The sequence below is a fragment of the Martes martes genome (genome assembly GCF_963455335.1).
Source record: "Martes martes genome assembly, chromosome: 6".
Classification (NCBI taxonomy): Eukaryota; Metazoa; Chordata; class Mammalia; order Carnivora; family Mustelidae; genus Martes; species Martes martes.
This window is the reverse complement of record NC_137893.1, coordinates 42,229,786-42,246,929: the sequence shown is the minus strand read 5'-3', so window position 1 is coordinate 42,246,929 and position 17,144 is coordinate 42,229,786.

The following is a 17,144-nucleotide window of genomic DNA, read 5'->3' as shown; positions in this document are numbered from 1 at the left end:
CAAAATAATTGTGTTTTTTTGGTGATACCCCTCTTCCTCCTAGACAAGTGTGAAAAAAAAAGTCAAGTTTCCTTATTTCTTATTCCGATTAAGTATGGCATAGGTGCTGAACATTATTAAATGGTTATTATTATCCTTATTGTTAGAACCATGAGTAGCAATAGTTTCTAACTGTATTTCAATGACCATTAATGTTCAGTCAGGTTAACAGGTTTAGTTGTCAGTGCTGTTCACTGAATATTTCTGTCTACTCTTCAGGCAGATGGTCTGGTGGGGGCCATGTAACTAGTTCTGACCAATAAGCTGTGAGCCAAAATTCTAAGTCACTTTCAGACTAGAACATTTCACTGTGAAAGCATCCAGAGCTTTTCTCCTCTGCCAGAACAAGCAGAAATGCTTAGGTGGTGACTCTTCTGACACCTTGGATCCCAGAGTGAGGTTCACATGGCACAGAATCTCCAGTCAACCAACAATAGACATGTAGCATGAGATAAAATTAAACCTTGTTATTTTAAGCCACTGAAGGTTAGACATTGTTTGATACAGCAACTTTACTAAGACTATCCTTCATGACACATAAATGTCTTCTGAAAAACAGGTTTTCACAGTCAAAGAGTTGAAGACTTCTTTAGTGCAGAACTTCCCATCAATATGCTATGCACAGTTGTGACTCTAAGAAGAGGATGAAGGTGTAATGTTTTTCAAATTTATTGGTGGCCTATGGAACAAAAGTGAAAGCATGCATGGAATGTAATACTATACCAACTCAGAAATGCAGTTTTGAGCAGAACTGTCTGATAGGTCTCTTTATAAGGAGTTAGGGTTCAGTGAACTAGTCTTTCACAATGTGTAACATACTGCATATCAGCAGTACATCTTGACTATAGTAGCACTTTCTCTTAGAATTATCTCGGTGTTACTCAGAACTTCCACTGGTCAAGACTTATTTTGATGGCCTTTCTTGAAATCATCCTATTCCCAAGAGCAAGGCTACTCTCTTAAGTACTATGACCACACTGCTCTAGTTATCATAATCAGCAAATCTTGTATTGAAGTAGATTAAAATATGCTTGAGGTCTTCATGAAATCACCCCAGGTCTCATGAAGACCTTCTGTCATCTGCCACTTGGTCATAATCTCTGTGTTGGGGGTGATCTATTTCGGCCATGGTGCCTGAGGTCTCCATTGCATACCACTAAAGATTTATGGGGCCAGTCACTTCCCTCTCCAGGATGACTAAGCCAGAGACATCTTCTAGTTCTTACCTACTCCCAAATTCTAGACATTTGTTACTTTCCTTGGTCATCGAAGTATCTACAGGGAAAGCCTTGAGGTTTGCATTTGGATCCATGAGGTAAATGAAGCAAAGAAATAATGTATCCAAAAGAAGCCTTCCTTTTGTACCCCAAGGCATCTCTGCGTGTTTTTTGTTTTGTTTTGTTTTTTAGATCTTTTTTTTTTTAATTTATTTATCCGACAGAGAGAGATCACAGGTAGGCAGAGAGGCAGGCAGAGAGAGAGAGAGAGGGAAGCAGGCTCCCTGCTGAGCAGAAAGCCCGATGCGGGACTCGATCCCAGGACCCTGAGACCATGACCTGAGCTGAAGGCAGAGGCTTTAACCCACTGAGCCTCCCAGGCGCCCCAGAAGCAGGGTTTTTTGAAGTGTTCAGATAACACCCTACTCACCAGAAGAATCTTCCATTTGTCCTTTCATTCAACTAATCTTCATTGAGCCATTCCTATGAGCCAGGTACTGTACTAGGCATTAGGAATACAGTTTGGGGGGGGGGGGAAGATACGTTCTCTCTTCTTTGGAGTTTGTCATTTACCCAAGACACAGACACTACAATTAATCACAACTGGGATTCACATATTAAAGAAAAGCTGCAAGCTTCTGTGAATTGTATTAAAGGAAATAACATTTAAAGGAGATTTGAAGCCTGAATAGGTATTACCCTGGATAACAGGGAGAAGGGCCCAAGTAGAGGGAGGAGCAGGGGTGAATGCTGTGCATGTGTGTGTGTATGTGTGTGTGTGTACATATACATAAAAAATATTGCCAAATGACCTGAGAAAACATATCAAAGGATTCAGTGTTGAGATTGGTACTTTTGATTTTTTGCTAAACCATATATGCCCATGCCTTTCTGAACATTTATTATTGGCTTTTTTGTTTTGTTTTGTTTTTAAATGTTTTATTTATTTATTTGACAGACAGAGATCACGAGTAGGCAGAGAGGTAGGCAGAGAGAGAGAAAGAGGAGGAAGCAGGCTCCCTGCTAAGCAGAGAGCCCAATGCAGGGCTCAATCCCAGGACTCTGGGATCATGACCTGAGCTGAAGGCAGAGGCTTTAACCCACTGAGCCTCCCAGGCACCCCTATTATTGGCTTTTTGATAGATGACTATTGATCCTTACCTAGATAAGGTGGTCTATATTTAAATCTGGGTTCATTTGAGTCCTCCTGAAATGCAAGATCTCCTTAATTAGACCTATCTTCCATAATAGTTTCTAATTCACTCTCATATTATTCAGCTAAGATCTAGAAACAGGAGATTAAGAGTTCCCAACAATGATTAGGGTTGGTTGGCATACCTCTGGGCCAGCAGCAAGTGATAAGATGATTGATAGACATATTAGGCTAAAGTTTCCGACAACTTTGGACATGACATATAATGAAGCAGATAATGTTATTCATCTTGTTGAAATACATTCCAACTTCCCTCTGTTAACATATGCATAATACTTCAATTCAAAATGATTTTCTTCCCAGAGCAGTTCTAATACAAGCTGTATGTTCTCTGTTTCTGTCTTCTTGATCTCTTAAAAATTGATGTGATTTTTCTATTTTGGTTCCACTTCAACTATATTTTAAATCTACTTCTTCAGTTATTTTTTGTTATATCCTGGAGGACAATCTTTTTGGAATTCATAACCCATCTCTGTTGTGATCCACCATCTGTCTCAAAGAACAGAGAACCCATTTACATGGTTATTTAGGCTTTGAGGTTACCACAATTTTATTATCTGTGATCAAGTCATTTGTATGATGGAAAATAGTTTGTCTTTGACAGTTTTCTGATTCTTATTGAAAATAAAACTTGGATGTTGAATAATGGGAGTTTTTTCACCTTTTAAAGGAAATAACATGCAACAAAGGGACACATCTTTCTCTGATACTCAATTTCTACATTTTGTGAAAATATCAAGTACATTTAAATTAATGATAGGTATTCAGGTCTTTTTTCTTGAAAAGAATTTTAGGGTTAAACAACAATCATTTAAATTATGCTCTTAGAGACTTATACTAGTTTATTATTTTTTTGTTCTTATGTATTTATAAATACAGATCTTATTTAAAATTCTCTAGGCTCTATAGTGAGTATTTTCATCAAAAATGAAGTACATTAGTATATCTGCCAAGTGCAACTTGCATGAGCAAAGGTTCAAAGGTGGCAATTAAATTGTTGCTTTTATATGATGACAGTGCAATATGTCCTTGAGAAATGTTTCCACAGCTGTAAAGGATTTTATGCTGAGCTATCTGTAAGGCCCGCTGAATTTCTTTTTCACTAGATACATTTTTTTGTGTGTACATTATTTGTTGAGGACAATAGAAACATCACAGCTTCCTTTCTATACATTAATCTTCTCCTTTTTCTTGACAGATACGGTTTTCTTCCAGGCATTACTGAGATAAAACTCAAGGTGCTTTTGGACACCCTGGTTGGGTTTAAGCCCTCTCATCAAAGAGGCATTGTGAGATTTGTATTATTTACACAGTACCCCAAGGTAACACCAATAAGTGCTTTACAAGAAATAGAAATCATCTGACAGTAATGAAATCATGTTCTTCCAGAACAAACAATATAAGGCCCTAGAGGTAATAGGGACAGGAAAGAGTACGGTACAAGCAATACTCTTGTGTATACTCTGGGGGAAAGAAGCACACAGCATACAGTTATTAGAGATAGCAAGCTTCATAAAGTGGATATGCTGGGTTTCTTTGCAGCAGCACTAGGAGCTGTATTGATGCACATGAGTTGGGAGGTCTGTGGGGGAGGATGACGTAGGGTGTTGGCCTAAAGTTATGAGTGCCTGAGTCTGATAGTTGAAGATGCCAGAGTTGATGTCAGGGCCAGAGGAAGGAGTGGGGGTGGGATGTAGACTGGGGGCTTGTAGGAAGGATGAGGAAGAATTGTAAACAGGTGGAGTCATGGAAAGGCTGGAAGGTGAAGAGAAGCCAAAGCAGAGTGGGAGAAACATAGTCTGAACAGCAGGAAAGGAAAATGGACTTGGCAGTAACATTTGGCAGAGACTGGAGTAGGGAACTGATGAGAAAGAGGCCAATGAGAAGGAGTTTGTGTAAATCAAGGCAGGATGTGATGAGTGTCTTGGCAGCAGAGAGAATAAAAAAGAACAGATTTTAGAGAAAAAATTTTAAGTAAAGCTAGATGTGAGGATATACAGATAAAGAGAACATGAACCCAGGAGCCAAGTTCAATCTATTTCTGTTGTTAGCCTCCCTCTCACCTACTCTTATGTCAATTTGTCCCTATTTTACAAAAAATCTTCCCCTGACCTTCAATAACACTGTTCTTTTTGTTGTTGTTTTCTCATCTATCTCTCTGGCATTCCTTTTTTTTTTTTTTTTTTTTTATGGCTTTAATCTCTCTCTTGGATGCCTCTAATTATGTATCTCCAACTTGAACAGATCCCCAGAGCTTTAATTTTGCGTCTCTGCTGTTGGATATTTCCTCATGGATACACTGCTATCATCTCAGGGTCTATAAAATCAAAGTTTCCTTTGTATGTAAATTTTTAAAGTACTTCCTCTGTGGTATTACTATCCTCCACTCACCAGGCTCAAAATCTCACCTCTACATACCCAAGTAGTCACCAAGGCCAGCAAATACCTCTCCAGAATCTGTTCTTTCTTCCCATTCCAGTTCAGACTCCCCTTTCCTTAGCCCTCCTAGGGCATCTCCGGCCAGATGCCCCTGGTCATTCAGCACCCTTCTATTAAAACACTGGTCCCATTTCCTATGTGAAGAATTTTACTTTATTACTTAAGTGTTTCTTTCTTTTTTTTTTTTTTTAAGATTTTATTTATTTATTTGACAGACAGAGATCACATGTAGTCAGAGAGTCAGGCAGAGAGAGAGGGGGAAGCAGGCTCCCTGCTGAGCAGAGAGCCTGATGCATGGCTTGATCCCAGGACCCTGAGACCATGACCTGAGCCAAATGCAGAGGCTTAACCCACTGAGCCACCCAGACACCCCTACTTAAGTGTTTCTATAGTTTGGCCCATACCCAATGTGAACTTTGTCTTTTACCCCTCCTGTGTGTGTATCTTTACCTTCAACAAAATGGATCCATCAAATCCCCCTCAAGCATCTCTGGTGTGACATCCACATCTTTGGTCTCATTTTTAAATTCAGAACTCTTATTGTCTTACTCCCTCCATCCCTCATTTTCACCTAAATCCTGGCCACACTTCAAGACTTTTCATCAGGACACTTCCTTTTTACCACTGTACAGGTTAAGATGCTATGATAAAGAGACCACAGTATTCAATAACTCAAATAACGTAGATATTTACTTTCCTATGCAATGGTCTAGGTAAGCAGGCAGTCTGGAATGGCCAGGCTACTCTTGTGTATGAGATAAATCAGAGTTTTTTTCTATCTTATCATTCTACTCAATCAAATAGTAAGAGCTTTAGTAAAGGCAAAGTGTACAGGTCCATGTTCCAGTCTACAGTAAAGGCAAGAGAGAAAATGGTGGATAAAGCAGATTTTATTGAAAGTGTGACTTGGTAGTTGCTCACACCATTTACCATTCACATCTTATTAGGCAGTACTTAGTCATATGACCACACTTAGTTGCAAGGGAGACTGGGAAATGTGGTATCCATCTCAGAGTCTGATCCCAGGTAAATTGAGTGCCTTACTACTAAAAGGAAGAAGAGGAAACGCTGGAGGGTGGGAGATTCAGAGAGGTTGTGAGGAGGGGAGAGGGAATTAGCATTCTGCCCTACAACCACAAACCCTGTGAGGATTTCTATTGTCTCTAATCTTCTGTACTGGTCTGCTTATATTGAACTTATGCTCCTTTCTTTATTCTTTACATTTTTCTTAACTCTCCACCTAAATTATAAGCTCCTTAAGGACTCTAACAGCATGATATAGTCTTTGTGTCTTATATGTCTAGCATACTACTTGGTACATAGTGGGTGTGTAAAAATGGTCATTCTCACAAATTATGGTGGTGCTTATGCCTTTTGGATCTGAAAATGATTGGAATTTATGCCATGAGTTGAGAGAGAATATTTTGAACAGTACATTAAAACTTTTGGTGGGCAGAGTGTCACAAGCTCTGAGAGGGCTGAAGAGTGAATGTGTAGCTGCTCTCTAGAGGTGAATACTTTCATATAATGAGGCTTAAAATGGGAAATGGTAGGACCCAGTATTCTCTATGTTTCTTGATTTCTTTGTGCTCCTTAGGAAGGTTTTCCTACACACTTAAAAGGTGCAAACATGGGGCACTGAGCCTGGGTGGCTCAGTCAGTAAATCAGCTGCCTTCAGCTCAGGTCATGATCCCAGGGTCCTGGGATAGCGTCAGGCTCCCTGTTCGGCAGATAGCCTGTTTTCCCTCTCCCTCTGCCTACTTGTGCTCTTTATCTCTCTGTCAAATAAATAAATACAATCTTTTTAAAAAAGTGCAAACGTAATGCATGCTTCTGGCTGCCATGTCCGATTCAAGGGTTGTCTTGGGTTGTCTATTGAATGGTTGATTTACAAAATAGAGGTAGTTCCTTCTCCCCTTTGTACCCAACCACTGGCAGCACCAAGGGGAAGACTGGGAGTTGAGTGAGGGGCAGTGATGCTTTTAGACCCTCATAATTTCACCAGTTTCCATTCTTTGATATGAAAAATAGAAGATTCCTCAGTGCTATGCAAATGTAGCTCTCCTTTTCCCTGTACTATATACTAGAATGTTGCACCTAATTCTTGGTTTTACAGAGATTCTAGAGCTAGGATGCCCAGATAAGTAAGGTATTAGTGTCTTCCCAGATGCAATGGATGAAAGATAACAGAAGAAAATGGTCTAATTGTGTGGCATATACTTTGTATACATATTAAATTTTTAACTAAAAATGCTTCAACAGGGGCACCTGGGTGGCTCAATGGGTTAATCCTCTGCCTTCGGCTCAGGTCATGATCTCAGGGTCCTGGGATCCAGCCCCACATCGGGCTCTCTGTTCAGCAGGAAGCCTGCTTCCCCTTTTCTCTTTGCGTGCCTCTCTGCCTACTTGTGATTTCTGTCAAATGAAAAAAAAAAAAAAAGCAACCTTTAAAAATGCTTCAGCATCATTTGGCTAATCTTCCTGATGCTATGTGAGATGTCCTCAAGTAGGATGATAATCAATAGACTTGAGGGGTTTGTGTCCAGGCTCGTGATCTCACTGAATCATTGTCACATCTGTGTGAGGTAAGTCTTAGCCTTCTTTTAAAGATGAGGAAACTTAATGCTAAAAAGAGGTTGAAGAAATTACCCAATATATATGAGGGTTAAATGGTAGATTTTAGCTCTGGTTTTCTGACCTATGTCCAGCTTCCTTCCCACACCCACCACTAATTTATGAGTATGCTACATTTAAGATGGTGATAAGATAAACAGAAATTCTGAACATAAATACGATTGATATTTCTAAAAAGGAAAGCAAAATTGAAATGCAAAGCCATGGAACCCAGTGAAATCAGACATCAACTGTACTCAGGTTAGAACTTAGGTGAGACCTAACAGAAGCCATGTTGTAGCATTTTAAAGAAAATAGAGTTAAAACTCCCCATTACTTCAGAAGGCTAATGGTCATGGTTCTAGATACTAAATTGCTATAGGCAAATTTCAGACCAGTATATTGACTCTGTCAGCTATCTGGAAAGCTAAAATAAACAATGGAAGATGGCTGTGAGAGCACAGTAAGGGCTGAAGGATTTCAGAAAAAAAGAAAGAAGGGATTACATATAGATGGACACGGGGCTGTCATTTTGTTGGTTAGGGGTGAAGTCAGGATTCAACACTTTATAATAGAGGAGTGAAAGGAGTCCTAAAAATACAAGGAAATGACCCTCTCAACAAGGAAAGTGGAATCTAGGCACATGAGAAGATAATTGACTACAGATGGCCAAAATCAATTTATACCATTCATTAATAAAGGTAGCCACTTTGAATGAAATTGGTAAAACCTAGCACCAAGATCATTTCATAAAGAACTAGAAGAAATGTGAGGTACTGAGACAATCACTTAATAACTTAAAGGCTTCTAGCAAAATGGAGGGCTCAGATGAGGCTGGGTGACAAAAGTTTTTGAGGTGGGAATTTTAAACAAGGGACAATGACCTTGGGTGGTGTTAATTTCACTAAGGAGACCCAACTGGATCCCAGCTCCTCTGCTGTGTAAGAGCACATAGAACCTTTAATTACATGATTAAGAAGTGTTCAAAGTATGCTTTCATGGGGCTCCTGGATAGATCATATGGTTAAACTTCCTACTCTTGATTTCGTCTCAGGTCATGATCGTAGAGTTGTGAGGTGGGGCTCTGTGCTGGGTGTGGAGCTGCTTAAGAGTCTCTCTCTCTCTCTTCTCCTCCCCTCTGCTCATTTTCATGCACATACAGTCTCTCTCTCTCTCTCTCTCTCAAAAAACCCAAAAAGCAAAATATGCTTTCACTAGAAAAAAAAAATAAGAGCCTTTATGTTATTAAATTGTTTATTAGCAAATTGATACAATTTTATAATATGTCCAAAATCTGACATTATTCTGGTCCAAGGGATCCACCACAGAGATTTGCTTTCTAGAAAGAAGGATATTGGGAAAAATATATCCATCAACATATATTTTTTATTTTTTAAGAAAATCTGGTAGGATCAACTGCTTTTTGTTTTAACAGTGGAATTGATAACATTTATGGTAACATCAGCAATATATTGCCTATGCCTCATTTTTCAGGGTGTTGTACCTGAGATTGGACCCTCCATTTTTTTTGACAGGGTGGGGGATAAGTCTGAAACTTCTATTAGAGGTGGGGATATGAGTTCAACTTTTAGAGAAAAGTGTCCCCTTTTTGTATTGGGAAAACATCTATTTTAACTTCATGGTTAAGCAAAGATGAAGCAAAAAAAATTTGTTTTGTTTTAAGTGGTAAAGTAGGAGGGACAAGTTCCATCATCAGTCACAGGTTTGCCCCCTTTGTGAAAGGAGTTATAACTCAGCAGAAGCTTCTCTGAGTCTGGGAGTGAGAGGAAGCCTTTAAGGGGTCAAGGGCTTAGACTGGGTGAGAAAGAATGCTCAGGTTGGCACTGGTGTCTGGGAAGAAGGTCATGAGACACCAGAAGAGAGGTACCAATAAGGGGACCCTGGAGGCGCACCATCTAGGGGCCTAGGGCATATTCTAGTTTTACACCAATTGTCAAACTTTTTGTAATTTCTTTAATTACCTTTTGTGTTTTCTAAACCAGCAGTAAGATTTGGCTAAATGTGACGGTCTTAGCTGAGCTTTGTAGAAGTGAGGATGGATCAGTGCCTACACTGAGAGAAGTAGTAAAAGGAAGAGAGCAGCAGTGTGAGGGGACACAGGGGTTGGTAAGGGGTCAGGAGGTGATAGGGTACAGACAGGTGTACGCAATTTGCAACATTCCTGGTAGAATCAGTGAGGGAAGCCTTGTAAAGGGCTTGACTCTGGTGGTCAAGTGCATTGGGAGCTTGAGAGGTCATTATCCAAGCCTTAGAAAGAAGCACCATCTTTGAAATGTGGAAGGGTAAGAGACAGCTGGATTCACACTTTCACACAAAAATGCCAAAAAGTGGGGCACCTGGTTGGCTCAGTGGGTTAAGCCTTCTGCCTTCGGCTCAGGTCACGGTCTCAGGGTCCTGGGATAGGCCCCACATCGGGCTCTCTGTTCAGCAGGGAGCCTGCTTCCCCCTCTCTCTCTGTCTGCCTCTCTGCCTACTTGTGATCTCTCTCTGTCAAATAAGTAAAATAAAATCTTTTAAAAAATGCCAAAATGTTTTCCTCTCTAAAAATTTTACATATAAATATCAGTTCCAATTGCCAACTAAATAAATATTAAAAATTATTCATTCCTGTTGACTGGTTCATACAATATCTGGATAGAGTTTTTCTCCCATTGATTTTTCCTATTCTGTTCTGTCCAAACCACAGGGCTCACCCAGATGTTGACTAGAGTTAAACTATCATCTCTTTCTGTGCAGGCTGGAGCATCTTCCTCTGGAACTTGTGAATTTCCCTTAGGTCAAATTGGATACCAGCATACCTGAGATCACTAGAGCTGGGCTCCCCCCTTCACCAGTGCCCCTAAACCAATATAACCCTCATCTCTCCTCTGCCATTTCTTCAACATTCTAGAAGGCAATCAGAGATTGGAAACCCTGACAAGGCAGTATGGGAAAGTGTTGCAACTTCAAGGACTCAACCCTCATTTAGTAGCCTTTTGGGGAGGCTGGAGTAAACTTTATAAAAGATAAAGTATTCTTGGTGAGCTAATTCCTGGGAAGTTTTATTGGCCAGATGGCATCTTCTATGCATGTTTTAGTTCAAGGGCAGCTCAAGAATGGGAAATCTTCTAAAAGAATTGTCAACCAAAAATGTCACTGTATTTTGTCTTGGGCTCTCAGCTCATCAGCACGTTACCAAAAGGGACCAGCAGAGGAGGGCTGTCAGATGCTACCTAGATCAGGAGTGTTCTCTGTGATCATCTGTGGCTTATACCACCACAGATGGGTTCCTCACTGTGCTTCGGAGAAACTCAACTACCTAAATTTTACCCACTAGTGAAGCTAGAAATCTGGAGAAAAAGAATTTCATTCTAAACCAATTAGTTGAGATCAGCTGGAAAAAAAAAATCATGATAAAAAAGTCATTATGCAAATATCAGGTAATCCAATAAATTTCAGATTAAAATAAAAAATGTATATGGGGGAAGGAGGCAGTCTCAAGAGTTTTTTTTTTTTTTAACAAAAATGTACTTTCTATGCTATTGTTGCTGCTGCTACTGCTGTTTTTAGCATTTTCTGTTCTGATAATAGAAAATAATATGTTTCTGAAAACTTATTAAAATTTATCAATTTAAATGATATGGGATTTGAGGTTAGACACGGAAATGTATTGTGTCTCTGCCATGTATTTTGTGTGCGACCTTGGGGAAATTATGTACATTCTCCAAGTTTATCTTCCATTATCTGTAATTATATCTACCTTTCCAGGTTTTGAGAGAGGTAAAAGAGATGCCAGGATAGAGCACTTATATGTTGTGCAGTACATTTTAGACACAATAAACAGCAGCTGTTATTACTATTACTTCTATAGTTTTTGTAACTACTGCGGAGCAAACCCCACATTCAAAAAATTATAACAGCATATGCATAACATAATGAAATCTTGAAACCACATTTGCTCATTATAGCAACTTATAAGTATCGATTTTATTTGCATGATTCAAGTTCCTAAGGAATACCAGAAGTCCCAAAACACAATACACAGACATTCATATTCACAATAAAACTTTCTACTACAGACAATTGAGGAAGAGGACAGCAGTCCCTGACCACTGGGAGCTGGTCTGGCACTCACAACCAGGCCAACGTGTTCTGCTGAACACAAACAATTTCATAGAAAACCATCAGCAGACCAAAACATGAACATGGTCCAAACCACAGAAATAATCAAATATACCCCTATCCTGTCTAATCTGAGTGGTTGCTGATTCTTTACCAATCACAAATTTTGCCTTGATAAATTCTTCTCACCTTTTAGATAAGAATTATTAGGGTACTCAGTTACAAAAATACTGCTGCTTCCTGACAGCATTTAATCTAAAGAAAAGCCCTACTTCCTTTAGAGTTTCCCTTAGAAGTTTGTAGACCCTGATCTGTGATTTACAGCATTAATGGTTACCGAAGTCTCTGGGATCTGCGTGGTTATTTCTGCCTCCTTCAGAAACTTATTTTTCTGCTTGTGGTAAACTCAAAATTCATTTTTTGTTCTTGAAGATCAGGGACCTTATCAGGATATAGTTTGGTATTGATTATTCTGTATCATTTTTTCTAGGTCAAGGTTTTTCTTTCAACCTATAGATTCAGTTCTATCAATTATTCCAGAGGAGTTTTCTTCTATTGTATTGTTGGATACTTTTCTCTGTTTCATATGTTCTGTTTTATTCTTCAGAAACTCCATTCATGTGTATGTCACACCTTCTCTGTTTGGCAGTTAGACTCTCATGTTGATCACCTCTGTCAAATCATACTCCCTGCTTCTACTGTACCCACCCACTCCCAACTCCCTGATACATAGCCAGATCTTGCTCTTGTAATTACAACATCCTTGGATGGAGCTTTTTGGATAGTGTCACTCACTTTAGCTTCTCAGTATTTTGCCAACAGCCTAAGGAAGTACATGTTGTCTCTCAACACTCTTATTTATTTTGACCCCAATTTTATAATGTTTGGCAGATATTTTATAGTGTGTGATTTGAGGTTGTGCCCCCATCTTGTTGTATCCTTTTTGCTATTTTGGGTAAGTTTGAGAGACACTTAGAGAGTTTCTTAGAGAGAAATTTCATTTTTAGCTGAAAGTATCGGAATTGTTTTTAATGGTTATTCTATAGTCCTGGCACGATGATGGTCTGGTTGGAAATGATAGTTTTCTCCTTGATGCCCGTTTCATCCCCTCACTTTGTATTGAAGTCCTGTGATTGGGAGGATGACCTCAGTTTCAGGGTGTGGCATATTCCTGATTGGACGTGTGGCAATGAGATATGACATGATGTTTGCAAAACCTCTAGGAAATATTTTTTTCTGTCTTAAGCAAGAACAGAGCAAAGGGCAGGTTTTTGTTCCCCTGTTATCATCCTCCATGATTGTGAGGCCCAGAAGTGATGCCCCCACCCTAATTTCTTCTTAAGGATGAGGCTAATGTATAATGTATTCAGAGATATAAACACCAAAGCGCAAAAAATCTGAATCCACTAAATTGGCTGACCCTCAAGCTATCCTACCTTTGGACTTTTGTATTCTAGCTAATGCCAACAAATTTCCTTATTGTTCAAACGTGTTGCATTTTCTGCTACTTCCATATTACAGCCATCCTGACTAAAAAAACACAGCAATATAATTCTTGTTCTACCTCACCCAGGCATGCATTATGTGACTGGTATTCCCCTCTGTAGCAAGTTCATTTAGAAATATGCCAAAGCAGCTCAGGCAACTACATTGGAAACAAATGCAAGCTTGGATGTCTTAACCATGATATGTGCACTGAAATGTCTCAGTGAGATTTTTCTATTTCTTTTCATTGTGAAAGTTACAAGCAAAGTAATCATAGACTGAAGACTCTTTGGCTCTTAGGTAAGGCCATCATATTGAAGTACAATACAACCTACTGAACATGCTTCTTGATCTCCTTCTAGAAATGTTCAGTGGAAGTGATGTACAATAGAGCTATTTGGGAACTGTAGAATGATTCAAAGGGGGTAGAATGGACCAGATATGGACAGAACAGGATCTTTATCCCAATCTACTTCTTTCCATTATAGTAACCATATACTGGGGATAATTATGTTTAAAATAAAATAATTTGGGGTGCCTAGGTGGCACAGTGGTTGAGCATCCAAATCTTGGTTTCAGCTGAGTTGTGATCTTGGGACCATGGGATCAAGCCCCACATTGGCCTCCATACTCATTGTGCAGTCTGCTTAGAACTCTCTCTCCATCCCCTCCTGTCTCTCCTCCCAGCACTCTCTCTCAAAGAAAATAAACAAATCTTTAGAAAATAAGAAATTAAAATAAATAATTTAAAATAAATTTGACTTGTTATGATAAAAAGAAAAACACTATTGTACTTCACTCCTGAATTTTTGAGTCAACTAGCTATGTTTTAATATTTAATTATTAAATTCTTTTGTTCAATAGCCATCTATTGAAAACTATTTGCTTGACATGTTGCCAGATATTAGAGGGCCAAGGAGGAAGAGGGACAAGAGGATATAGAGATGGCTAAGGAGATTCTCAGTTTTTGAGTTCTCCATCTCTGAAGACACAGACACAAAGAAACAACACTTTAGAAGGTAGTAAGAACAAAAACATAATTAAAAACCCAGAGTTGAAAATGGTAATTAATCTACCACTGACTAATTTATGCCAATGTGTTAATGCTTCACTGTGTCTATTCTCCTAAGGATATCTTTTTTTGCAAGAACTTTTTAGATACATGTTTTAGTTCCTAGCAATGGTGGGTAGTGAAGAAGAATTTTGAAGAAAACAATCCTCAAGTAATATGATGCAGAGAGCTACTTCTTATATCCAGGTATACTAAAGACTAGACAAAGACATTTGCATTTATTTTTTAGCAAGTGGAAATAACAGTAAGTTTGAGTTACTGTTTATAATGACAGACATTTTGAACGAAACTGAGTTTTTTTATTGCAATACTTTTTTCAACCCTTAGATAAGTCAGGAGGTTACATTTATTTCATCAGGTTATGCAAGTGCTGGTCATTAAATTAAGGCTGCAATGTTGTATCCAACACCAGGAATCTAAAGGTGTTAATTCTGCTTCAGAAGGTGCCTCTTATATTCAGGGAATAACTCAGAATATCTAGTTCATGTTTATGCATGTGATTTGGAACTCTCTTTGACAGGTCAGAATATATCTTCAAACTCTATTATCATGAACACAAGTGACTGTTAGAATGGAATTTACAGGGCAAGGATTATTATATGTCTAGCTTTTGGATTATTTTTATCTTAGAAACTAGCACAGCTTTTCCTCCCACGATTAGCAATGGCCATAAAGCAGTAGTGTTCTGGAGAGGAATTAACATATCTCTTGGTAACATCTTGTAATGGTAACTGGCATTCAGGGCAATTGATTCATCAATAAGCAATTTGTGGGAATTTTACCCTGGAGAAGTAGTTATAGCCGTCACTCACAAGTTACAATACCAAGCCTTTTTATTTTGATGATCCTATGCTGCTATAGAACTTTCAATCCTAGCCCCAGATTTTTCTATTGAAAATGAAAACTCACAAAAGGAGTGTAGAATTAAAGCTCGGGATAGCCCAAGAATGTTTCCACGGAGTGCTGAATTTGCCTTCTTTGTGGCTAAGCTCATGGGCTTCCATCATTCCCCACTCCCATGAAATTAGGCACCAGAGGAGAGGAGCCTCAGTTGGGGAGCTTAATGCCCCCATCTGCTACAATATTGTCCACTCTCTTTTGCTGATATGATTTTTCAAATGCTTCATTTCTGGGCACACCCAGAGTCAACTTCAATCACAAAACCACACAAGAGATCTATGAAATATAGGCTCTTTCTCACCTAAGATGATTAGACACAGAACTGTCTTGTTAGTAAATCTCAAGAGGTCATTAATGAAGGTGGTCTCCTGTCTAGGCTCCACATGGAACACATTTGTCTGATTTTCAAACCAAGTGTTCCCCAGTTCCTAGCCCTAGCCCCAAAACTCTTAAGAGGCACATTACAATGAGACCATTTATTTCCCCTTTAACACCTCACCTCAGGCTGTCTCTGGGGATCTCTGTGTTCTGCTGAGGAATGGCCCCCTTTGACTTCCTGTGGCCATAAGTAACTAATTTTACTAACAGAGTCCCTCTTCCCCAATTCTCATCAGCCTTTTGATATATAGACCATAGAAAACCTGGAGTTTGTCTGAAAGACTATAGAATACAAACAACAGAGCCCTTCCATCCCTGTAGATAGACAGAGCCCTTGTGCAGAAAGACACCCAAATCTGCTTTACATAGAAACCATTATAGGTCTGACTTTTAGTTTGAGCAAAGACTCAGGAATAGTAAAGGAATTCTTTTTAGCTAGGAGATCCACAAATACCACTGATTCATGGTTCATGCAAACTTGTAGAATATCCACCAAAGGCAAGGTACCCAAGATGTGCATCTTGGTCCTATACTGCCTATCTTCTTATGTCGCTTATGTCTTAATCCAACATGATTGGGCTTTTGATGCTTCACTGAACACGCAACTAACTTTAGAACTTTATGAACTCTATGTCCCTGCTTCTAGAAAATCCCCATTCTCTTGTTTCTATCTGCTAAAATTACGCTCAGCACTAACATTGCATTTTCCTTGATGAAAGCTCCTCTGCTCCACCCCCTGGCAAGTGCAAATGCTCTTTCCCTTGTGTCCCCTGTAGTACTTTTGCCAAAGATTACTACACAGATGTTTTTATGAAAACTCCTTCTTTATTATCTTTATTTGCTGAGAACACTATCCATTGAACCACTCCCTGCTTTATAGATAATGCTTGTGCAAATAATTTCCCTGAGTTAGAAAAGAGGATAAATTTTATCTCTTATAAAAAATTGGTAGACTTTCTCCTTCTAAGTATTGTATTTTCCCTTTTGCTGTTACTCCCAGGAAGCTCAAAACTAGCTTTTCTAAAAGAGAGAGGATGAGAGAGAGAGAGAAAGAGAAGCCAAGGAACAGATTCTTAACTGCAGAGAACAAACTGGTGGTAAGAATGGGGTAGGGGAATGGGCGAAATGGGTGATGGGGATTAAGAGTACAGTTATCATGATGAACACTGGGTAATGTATAGAGTTGTTGAATCACTGTATTTTACACCTGAAACTAATACAACACTGTATGTTAACTATACTGGAACTAACATGAAAGAAACTTAAAAACAAACAAACAAACCAGGTTTTCTAATCCTTCTCAGCAATGATAGGGGCTTTAATATCTGCTTTATTATTCATTCTCTATTTTGATTTCTATTTGGTTCATTTTTTGTATTTATCATTTTTGTGAACAAACTCAAGTAATTTTTTTAAGTAGATAGGGTATAAATAAGACTAAAGTGTTACATTGTAGTGATTCTTGGAAAAGGTAGTTATGTGAATGGGTACAGGTATTAGGTGCAAGTGGACAGCTTCCCTAGAACTGAATTTAGCCCGGTGAAAGAGTTTTGAGTGCCTAGGGAAGAGAGACTCTTTCTCAAATTATTTCCCTTACAAATTCAATCTCTTCATCAGTTTTTGGATAAAAGCCAACTATTAGATGATTTAGACTAAGGTATTGGG